The sequence below is a fragment of the Alligator sinensis genome, unplaced genomic scaffold (genome assembly GCF_000455745.1).
Source record: "Alligator sinensis unplaced genomic scaffold, ASM45574v1 scaffold233_2, whole genome shotgun sequence".
NCBI lineage: Eukaryota > Metazoa > Chordata > Crocodylia > Alligatoridae > Alligator > Alligator sinensis.
Genome location: NW_005841941.1, coordinates 2776005 through 2787604, shown reverse-complemented (window position 1 = coordinate 2787604; position 11600 = coordinate 2776005).

Genomic DNA, 11600 nt, shown 5'->3' with positions numbered 1-11600 from the left:
CTGAGTGGGTGATAAGCTCTGGATCCTGGGCAACAGAACATCTGTGTTAACTTGAACAGGCAGTGTACAGAAGGGGGCTAGGGACCTCCTGTATCCCAAAATACAAGGAACCCTGTATTACTACTGCTGGGGCACCCAATCCTCCATAGGGATTGTCTATGGAGACAGTACAGCTGGGGAGAAGGAGGAAAGTGATATTTGGGGGCACAGGGAAGCAGGAGTGGAGCATTTGTACAGTCTAGTAATTCTGCACCTGCAATGGCTCTATATTAGAGCTGTTTCAAGGTAGGCTAAGGGAAGAAATGGGTCCCACAGCAGGGTTTAAGTACATGAGACACAAGCTGTACTATGCTAATGCAGGAGCAGGGATAAAACTGGTCCACTGAGTGTATTTGGCCCTAGCCTACCTCAATCATTTACCATAAAAACCCAGCCAGAGGGACTCACGTAGAAACACACCCTCAACAAATATTTCTTCTCCTTCGTCTATTTCAGTAAAAGGGATCTTTGACAAAAAAACATCATTGATACATTTGGGAAACCATCCCCCAGAGTAGTTATTTACTGAGCCTTTAAATACACAGGATGAGTAATTTGAATCCTCTAAGTGTGCTGCTATGTAGGCTCAGTCAGCAATGCTTTATGTCTGGGGCTCTGGTCATTTCCTTCTCTATCCCATGAAGCAAAATGTGGCTGAACTTGCATGCATGCCCAAAACGGTGGAGGAAACTTATCCCTACCCGCCCTGTCTGACCTTCCCCTGTAGGGTACAGCTAGAATTCCATATCTTGCTTTTTCCATTCACATGACATTTGAGTGCAGGAGAATGGGGAAGTTGCAGTGCTGATGGCAGTGCCAGACACTAGGAGGATGTCAAGGAAGGGCCTGGGGCTAATAACCTCCATTCTATACCAGTTTCTATTCTGAGTTTAATGCTGAGAGCAGTCCCTGCTCTGAACTCCCTGTGTCTGGGTACAAACAGGGCTGCTTCTGACTGCTTAAAAGCCACAAGACAGCCTCAAGTATTGAGATCCAGATTCTGATACTTCTGCAAGCACTGGAACTGCTCATACATAAGGATCCAGGTCAACGTTAGGAAGGGGATGATAATTAGGCAAAATTATTGCCAGAATCTGCACTTCCCTGAGTAAGACCCTTGATATATCACACTGAGATACTTATAAATTAAGGATCTATAAAAAACATCTATGACTCCTACTTCCCATATATAGTTTGAAATACAACTAAAAGCCAACTCGTAATAAAGATAGTAAAGCTGAAGTGTGATCCACTAAAATTGTTATTGTTTTTTCATTACACCCCCCCCACACACACATGGAATATATATATATGTCTCAGTCCAAATCCAGGAGCCAGTTTCATTCCAAATCCAAATGACCTAAATTCAATAACCTTGTCTATCAATACCTATGGTCCGTTTTTCTACTGGGTTGGCATCCTACATGCAAATCCCAGGCCCAAAGGCCTGGGAGTTCAGATGCCCTGCCATTACACTTGATCTTAGCCAAAAGGTCAACATGTATACATCACATGTACACATCTATATGTCACATACACTTTATCTCCTCAGAATCTACCTATGCCATAATGTACCCTGATCTGCTAGCTTTTCTCATCTCCTCTGTGCACCATCCTCCTATACACCTTTATTTCAAGATATTTTTGGAAATTCCCCTGAACTTCCCTCCTTGTCCAAGGTTCTGTGCTCCTTCCCTCTTAAGCATTACTTGTCTGAGAGATATATAATTTGGGGTGTCAGCAAAGGAAAGTCTTATGGAGGGTGACTAGAGATGGAATTGTTATGCTGGAGGCATTATCAGGTGCTAACAAGCAACTGTTTGATCTATAGCTTGAAACTTTGGCTCTGTTAAACTGTAGAGTTTTTGTCACTCATAGTTTATCCTTTTCTTTGTTGATAACTAAGGGTGTTTATACACGTGCTGGGGGTGGGGGACAGGACTCTAATTAAAGTACCCTGAGTGTCTCATGTATCAGCTTCCCCGTGCTTAAAAATGGTGGAGGGGACGCTTTAGCTAAGCTTGCCAAATGAGCTTTAGATAAAGTGCCCACGCAACCATTTTTAAGTGTGGGGACGCTGCTACATAAGATGCCAGACACTGCTGGAGCATGGTAATTACCACAGTGTATTTTGACTGATTAATCGAGTTTGCTCGGATGCACTGTAATTATAGCATGCTGGAGAAGCCTCGCTGCTCATGTATAGGCAGCCTAAGATACTACGATTTATCTTTTTCTTACCATTGGGGCAAGACCATGCATGCAGGTAGTTACCATAGAAGAGCTGATGGATAAAGAGCCCCCGCTTCTTAGCAGGGCACCGGCCAAACAATGCTATAACCAAACATTGTGCGACTTTAAATGAGTATGTTCTCTAATAGATCAGCAACATAATAATGAAACACGTATTAATGAAACCGGGACAATGTTAAGTGAGGCGTATTGTATATTGTATTTTAATGTACATTGTACTTAATACATGGAAATACAAAGGCCTTACATTCAACTCCATGGCCTTTCTGTATTTGTCTGTCTAATATTCAGCCATTTAATTCTAATATTTCAAGGATCAATATCAATTATTATATTTCAATTATTTTAGCAAAACAACAGAATCAAGCACTTCTGTAATGGTCTATAGACCAAACAATTGCTTAATGGCACTTACATTAGGGTAACAGCATATACATGGGCAGTTACTGTAGAGCAGCTGGTGATAAAGTCCCACTTTTTTTTACCTGTTGAAAGTTGTTCTTATGCTCACATCCTGAATCCAGTTTACTTTCAGTGAGATAGAGAGAGTAGAGTCCTAAAAGCCAGATTTCCAAAGGTATCTAGGCATCTACAGTTCCAGAAAGGCACCGAGCAGGATGTTCTAAACTGACTAGTCACTTTTGATGTCTATACATGTGTTCTGGGGTGGAAAAGCCACTCTAAATAAAGCGCCCACAGTATCACATGTATTCAGCGTCCTGCACTTCAAAATGGTGGCGGGCATTTGACAAGCTTTAGTTCAAGTGTCCCACCACCATTTTGAAGCAGGGGGACTCCGAATATATGTGACACGGGGGCTGCTGGATCATGTTAATTAACACGCTCCAGCAGACTTAATTAATTGGCACATGTATAGGTGCCCTTTAATTCTGACTGAAAGTCAGTGGAACTTAAGTTGGAACTTGCTTAGGTCAGTTTGTAAGTCCTACAAATACCGATCTGCATAGCTATGTGCTTGAATACGTCTGTAAATCTTGACATGTGTCTCACCATATTCTTAAGGGCCTAGATACCATTGATTACAAGTGGCTAAGTCACTTTTGGAAATGGGACCTTAGGCTTTTAGGTCACATAGCCATGACAAATTTATGTAAGTCTATAGAATGGTAGAAACTCAAGGTGGCTAACCACTAATCCCAAATTCCATGATCATTTGTTTTTCCTGTTTTAAATATTCTGTATCTGGCTGAATAGGGTTCAGCAAATAATTTATTCTTGACTTTTATATTAATCAGCAAAGAAATTAGTCATGACGATTATTTTTCATGACTCAGCAAAGTCTGGCATATATTTCTCTACTCTGTGATGTTAGCACACAATGGATCAGGGTCACTAATGTGTTTTGACTGCTTTTTGCCACTCTGTATATCCAGAGGTGCCCTGAACCCTGCTTTCAGTACCAGAGCCTCCTAGTGAATTTGTTCCAGTGATCTCAAACTGCCAAGATTGGAAGATGTTGTCTTACAATGTGCTGTTGGGAAAGTGACGGGATGATTTTCTAAATATATTTTTATTACAATTTAGTGGGAAAACCTAAAGATATTATAAATGTGTTAATTGAAAATTACAATCATATGATAAAAATATGTGAGTTAGACTGGGATTCTTTGAGATAATGCTTAGTTATGCCAGGGCCCCTTTCTATCACTCTGACAGAGGCATTAAAATGGGTGTCCTTTTACTCAGCTCTTGGTGTCTTTACAATACTAGGTTAGCAGAGTGACATAAGTAAGGATCTGAGCTTTTATGTTTAAACTAGAGAGGATGTGAATCAAGATCCCAGATATGAATAACATCAAGCTTCTAAGGATGCTTGAAATCTGAATTTAAACCTCACCCCAATTTTGCAAATCACACTTTTCTTTATGATGGACTGAACTCAAACCTGGTTCATTCCCCCCCTCCCCAACAGTTTGAATTCTGGAGCCAGATCTGATTTGTGTACTTGGGACCCAATTGTATTTAAATTAGTGTTTTGAAATGTGTGGCTTAAGCTCTTAGATAAAAATCATGCCCACTTTCCTGCTTAGGCACTTCCCTATTTCCCTTTCATAATTTGCTTCCCAGCTTGGCCTCTTCATAAAATATTAATCTTGTTTATATTCTTGACTTCAGGGGATACTTTAATGCTGTTCCACCTCTCTTCACCTGGTTTTCAGGCTATGTGGGTGGTCTAGTTGTAGATGTGACGTGTGACAGCATTGTCCCACTATCCTTTACCATTGCTAGAGTGATACCATGTGCCCTTTATAAATATAACCCCCGCTGAAGCCCTGCAAAATACCGTGCATGCACTTTTATTCTTTCACTGTCTCATTCACCTAATTGCCCATTCATCTCCAGACCTACTCTCTTTCACTGTTTATTTTATTTACATCTTGTAGCCTGTCATTGTAAGAAGTAGCAATGCTGTAATGCAGGTGAGGAACACAGAGGATTATAAGACTGGGACTAAAAACCTTGGCATGCCTACACCTGGACCAGTTTGAGTGAAGCCCGTACCACATCCTAACTGTATTTTTCCATTGCAACAGGCAAATGTTAGTATGACAATAATGCTAATTACTAGAGGTTTTCAGAGTAAAGGTCCTATCAAATGTACATACCATAAAGTTGTAGGGAAGCGAATGCTAAAATGAGTTAGCTTATGCATATGGAACTTTGGCGGTACAGAAGCATATACAGGGCTCAGGATGGGTAAAGGATGGGATGCCAGCTGAATTTTTGCTATCAGCCTGTTGCTCCAAGGGTTTCCATAGGATGCTTTACTCATTGTATCTTATTTGTCTTTTATTTTCCAGTTTGATGTTACTGCCTGTTTCTTTGGGTTTTAATTGATGTTTGCATGCAAGTGGTTTGTCCTAACTGGCTGTCTTCTGCAGGCTGCTGCAAACATAACATGTCTGTAGTCTCTAGAGCTAAACCTAGTGAAACAGAGGAATCATGGTTTTGGATCCCATACCAGCTACAATTTATAAAGATATTTAAGTGAGGGAACATTTAATTTATAAGGAGCCTAAAAGATGAACTATTCAGGAATATCCATGTGGCTGCATTGGACATAGGTGGTGAAGCATGCTCACCACAAGGAAGTATTGAGAAATGACTGTCAATTATAGACTGTGGGTTCCTGATTTGGTGCATGATCATTTAAAAGTGTGCTATGCCAGGTGCTCAGTCACCCACTGCTTATAAGCCTATTAGCCTGGTTAAGAGTCCATATGGTCTATGGATTTCATAGGAAGCATCCTCATCATACTGAAAGAATCTGAAGGCATTTGCTTGTGACACGTTTTTTTCTTTGTTCTCATTTTCATACTATGAGCAGCAGACTAACTTGGAAATGTTCCTACTATTTATAAGGCACGAATATTCAAAGAAGATTCAGGGGTTCCCTTGGGCTAATTCGAAAATCCCTATTTAAAAATCTGTAGGCTACTTTGAAAATCTCAGTATAGCTTTTTAAAAGCCCCAACCAAACTCAAAAGCCACACTGCTCTAGGTACTGAATATATAGTAAAATAGCCTCTGTTCCCCTTCGCCTCCAGAAAGCAACAACAACATAGGAACTGCCAAACTGGATCAGACCTATGGCCCAAGTAGTCCAGTATAGTCTATTTGATGATGGCCAGAACCAGAGTCTTCAGAAAACACCACACAAGGCAGATATCCATTATCCCTTCCAAAAGAGTTTATAACATGGCACAACGCATGGTAGCTGTCATAGATAATTCATAGGCATTAGGGCTGGAAGGGACCTTGGAAGATCATCGAGTCCAGCCCCCGCTCCAGGGGCAGGAAGTCAGCTGAGGTCATAGGATCCCAGCAAGAAAAACATCCAGGTTTCTCTTGAAGGCTTTCAAAGTAGGTGCTTGAACCACCTCTGGTGGCAGGCTATTCCAGACCTTGGGGGCTTGGACAGTAAAGAAGTTCTTCCTTATGTCCGGCCTGAAACGGTCTTGCAGGAGTTTATAACCATTTGACCTTGTCATCCCTTGGGGCACTCTGGTGAACAAACATTCCCCCAGATCCTGGTGAACACCCCTTATAAACTTACAGGTGGCCATCAGATCACCCCTGAGCCTGCGCTTTTCCAGGCTGAAGAGTCCCATAGCTCTCAGCCTGTCATTGTAAGGTCTGTTTTCCTGACCTCTGATCATGCGCCTGGCTCTCCTCTGCACTCTCTCAAGCTTCTTCACATCCTTTTTGAATTGTGGAGCCCAAAACTGGATGCAGTACTCCAGCTGCGGCCTCACCAAAGCCAAGTATAACGGGAGAATGATGTCCTGAGATTTGCTTGAGAAGCATCTATGGATGCAAGCCAGGGTTTTGCTCACTTTACTAGCTGCAGCATCACATTGAAGGCTCATGTTCATCTTGTGATCAATCCTGAACCCCAAGTCCCTCTCATCTGTAGTGCTCGTCAGCGTAGCACTGCCGAGCCTATAAACATGCTGCAGGTTTTTCCTCCCAAGATGGAGAAACTTGCATTTTTCAGTGTTAAACACCATCAGGTTCTCGTCCACCTATTTGCTGATCCTGTCAAGGTCAGCCTGGATTACCCCCCCCGTCCTCAGATGTGAATGCTTTACCCTAAAGTTTGGTATCATCGGCGAACTTGGCCAGTCCACTTCTGACACCAATGTCCACATCATTAATGAAGAAGTTGAACAAAATAGGTCCAAGGACAGAGCCTTGAGGGACCCCACTCGTCACAGGGAACTATGATGATTGACTTCTGTCAACCACCACCCTCTGGGTCCAACCATGGAGCCAATTCCCCAGCCAGCAGATCATGGTGGACCTGAGGCTGCAGTTGGCCAGTTTTGCCAAAAGGTGATCATGGGATATCAGATCAAAGGCTTTAAAGTCAAGATATATGACATCAATCTCTTCCCCCTTGTCCAGGTGATAGGTCACCTAGTCGTAAAAGGAAATGAGATTGGTCAAGCATGACCTACCTGCAACAAACCTATGCTGGCTAACCCTCAGGGTGTTGCCATCAGCCAGTCTGTTAAGAATGGCCTCTTTGATAATCTTTTCTAAGACGTTCCCCAGGATAGGTCAGGCTGATGGGCCTGTAGTTTGCTGGATCTACTTTCCTCCCTTTCTTGAAGATAGGCACCACATTGGCCTTCTTCCAAACATTGGGCACTTCACCAGAGCGCCAGGAGCTCTCGAAGATCCGTGCCAGGGGCTGAGCTATGATGCAGGCCAGCTGTCACTGAGATGTGAATAGTCATAGAGAAGGACTACTGATTTGATGGACACACCTGTTCTCTTTATCTGAGAAACGATCAAACTAAGAAATGGGAATAGGGCTGACATAGTAAAAGCACAGTTCCCTCCCCAGGTGGCCTACAATCATAAATTGTGGCTTGATATCTGTCACTGCAGACAAAACTGAATTGGGCTAAATGCTGTATTCAGCAGGGAAATGATAATAATTCTTGCATTGGCTACAAGTTACCCACTGAACTGAGGAGAAATCTATGTTGAATCATAGCTAGTTATTTTTCCAGTTTTCATGCCAGGGTTCAGTTTGCATAGGTGGTAATATTGGAAACACGCCAGAAAGAGCTCTTATTCAACCATACTTTTTTACAGATTCTTCTAATCATGAATCCCACCATGGGCCTCATCCACACAAGCGTTAACATTTGTTCCCCAGGGAACGCCTGGGCCACGCGCCTCTGGCACATGGCAGGTTACATTGGGTGCGGTAGAGGAAGCTGAAGCCAGCAATGGGCTGGCACCAGAAGCCTTACTTGGGGTCCTTTGGGCCTCCTGGGGCTGCAGCTGTGGTGATCCTGCTGCTTGGAATCTGCCTGGCAGCTGGAGTGTAGTTCTGGCTGGCCAGGCTCCAGTTTGGGGTGGTTTGTGCTGTCCCCATGTACACTGCCCCGCTTTTTTTTTTTTGCGTGGTTTCTTTTGACCCCAGGATCTCACCGTGGTATCTACATCCCCTGTTGTTGAAAACCCCTGCTATCCAAACAGTTTTCTTATTTCAAACCTACTATAGATTCAGGACAAATGAACTTCAAATAAAGTGAGATCTTCATTCTTTTCTACTTTAGACAGAAGGCAGTGCAGGATGGCACTTGGAGACTAACTTGTTCAGAAAGGCATAAGCTTTCATAGGCAGTAGCCTGCTTTGTCAGATACTAAGATTCTCCAGACTGGATTTTTTTTATTTAGAGGGGTGCATCAAAGATGGTTTAAAGACAGGGTCAGCTAAATATGAGAGCTGGAGGGGAAGATGGTGTAAGAAATTATGGAATCCACTTGTGGATGAATCCAGCGGTTTTTAAGGCCGATTTAAACAGATGAAGTGGTGCACAGCAAAGCAGTTCAAATGCTCTTGAGAATTATGTCTCCTGAGGTCATCATGAATATAACATCTCTCCAACAATACCAAAACATAGAGGATATTGGAAATTGCCACTCACAATGGAAAATAGGACCATCACGGCTACAGAATGACTACAACACATCTCCTGAGAGTAGAATTCAAATCTAATGGACCAATTGTATGAACTTCTCCAATGTATGAACCTGCAAATTCTTTTTGTTGCCCCAGATCTTCTGTTAATTGAGGTTCTACTGTGTTTGGAAGCAAATTTCAAGATAAAGAAGGACTGTGGGGCATATAACTATCATACATATCCTGTGAGGACACGATAGATTGCCAGTTAAGGAACTGACAAAATGTAAGAGCTTTCTTGTAACTATAGTGATAATGGCTTTTTTCCATTTGCAAATTCCAAGTGGGGAGCACATCCATCCACCCTATGCACTGCTGCCTTAGCACTTTGTTTCTCTGTGGCTGAATATGCCTGCGCTACCTGGGGACACTCAGGTAACAGTAAACATATTGACACTGCCCTAAATGATCCATGCAGAATTATAACAGACTGCCTAAAATCCACCCCTGTTCCCTGTCTATATGTACTATCTGGCATAGCACCCCTTATGTCAGGAGGAAAGTAGCAGGCCACATTGACTAGCAGGTTCAAGAGTCAGACGACTGTCCTCTGCTATAGGGACGTCAACCAGTGCACCATCATCTCTCATTGAGAAATAGCTTTTTGTCTTCTACCACACCATTGACCATATCACCAGAATCAGCCAGAACTACCATCTGGCAAAAAAAAAAAAAGGGGGAGAAACTAAGCAACAAAGCTGTTGAATGGAGCCAGAGAGGAATTACTGCCAGCGAGAAGTTAGCATCTGGCTCCAGCTACAAATGGCACACATGGCAGAGCCTGAATAGATCGGGAGTGGGTCTTTCAAGATGCAACTTTCTTATGAAATCATGGGGCCTCTATGCAAATGACCAATGTGTTTGTCGGGAAAAAGCAAACCATGGATCATTTCCTGAGATGTACCACAATCCACCCCACAAGATCTGGCAACACCAGCACCAGAAGCAGTGACCTGTGCAGAATATTGGGAACAGACCATATAGAAAGGTTGGATTGGAGACATGACAAAGAAGAAGCTTAGTATTGAAAAAATTACCAAGAATGGTGTGAGAACTTGAAAACAATGAACCTACCAAATGAGAATAGTCCAATAGTCAGGATGAACCAACCAATCTACACTGGACCACCTAAAAATAAACAGCAAGTTGAAGTAAGAGCAAGGGACAAATTCTCTCATGGTATAAGAGAAGGAAATTCCATTGACATATAATCCTAGTAAATTTTCCCCAAAATTTTAATAATGAACATTGCCTGTTACCAAAAAAAGTAAGAGCCATTGCAGCTGCTAACACAACATGCTTCAATTTGTCCTAAGCCTTACTTACTTCTGTTTTTTTATTTTTGGTTTTCTTCCACAGATGTTCTGTTGAGAGCACTGGAAACTGGAATCTGAATCCACAAAACAAGAACAGCACAGAAGCAGTGTCAGTGCCTGACCAGTATGCCATATTCTTGACCTGGCACAATAACTTCTGTGGGCAAGAGGGTCATTCAGACTATGGCTCTATGACTGCTAAAAAAAAGTTCCAATTAGTGCTAAATGTGGTGGGAATGCTGTAGCATCTTCCCACTAACAACAACTCATCTCATTCCCAGGTGGGTGACCTTAACTGATCTGAAGTGGAGTTGAACCAGTAGTCTATTGATGAAAGGCCCCAAAGGCTATTATTAATCTGGTCTGTACACCATTAGTGCTCTATTGTGGAAAGATGGCAGTTAGACAGCTAAAAAGTATGAAACAGATGATCTGTCATGCTTATGCCCAATTCCATGGAGTATTTATACATGTGAACAATTTTATGCACCATTGGCTTTAATAAAACGACTCAAATGCTTGAAGGCAAGCCCAAGTCTCGGCAGTTTGCTGAATCTGTACCTAAATCTGTATGAAAGAAGTTTCTGTGTACTCTGTTCTGGGAGAAACTGGAACTGTACAAAGCATGGAGGCATTGCAAGTTGGAAGGGAAAGGTCTGGTAAGCCTGAGATTCCACTGTTAAGGTTAATCAGCAACATAATAGGAATATCAGTATAATGATGCTATTGTCAATGAGGAGTGAAACATATACTAAAACAAATATCCTTATTAACCTATGCAGCCAGATTGATTGGAGCATTTGATTACTCCTCCCTTCCTGTCTAGACTGGCCTATTTTTTTAGATTCTTAAATAAATACAAATAATAAGAATGTAAATGACATTTATTGCACATGATTTCTGATTTCTCAAGTCTTTAGGTTTGCTAAAGGTTTGTATTAACTGTCAGAATGATCATGAGTGGGCTTTGTAACTTATTAATAAAATATCCTATTCTTATGGTATCTATTCATTCATATGGTCTTCAATGTGTGTGTGAGCGCACACGCACACTAAAGAGATGAGAGCCTGACTTTCTGTGGTCTGTACTGAGGTCTGTAATTAAATGCTAGGCAACGTAGCTTTCAATTACAGTGAGTTCATTCAGCATATTCTGGGCATGTAATAGAGAAGCAGGTTTTAAGTTGAGTGCTTACTGGTGTAGGACTACATTTTGGTTTGTTTTGTATTGGGAGCAGAGGGTGATATAGGAGCCTTTTCCGCACCTACCTCTTCCAAAGCAACCGAGGACGGAGGTGACTCAAAGGAGGGGGATTCAGTGCTGCATTTGCACCCTCTCCCACTTTGATTCCTGGTCCACCCAAAGTTTGAAACCACCTGCCTGACAGTGACAGCAGCATTTCTATTCAGGCAGCAGTGAGGGGGTCAATTGACTTCATGGCTCATTATACTTTACCCGATTCCTTATAAACTTTTTGTTTCATAGG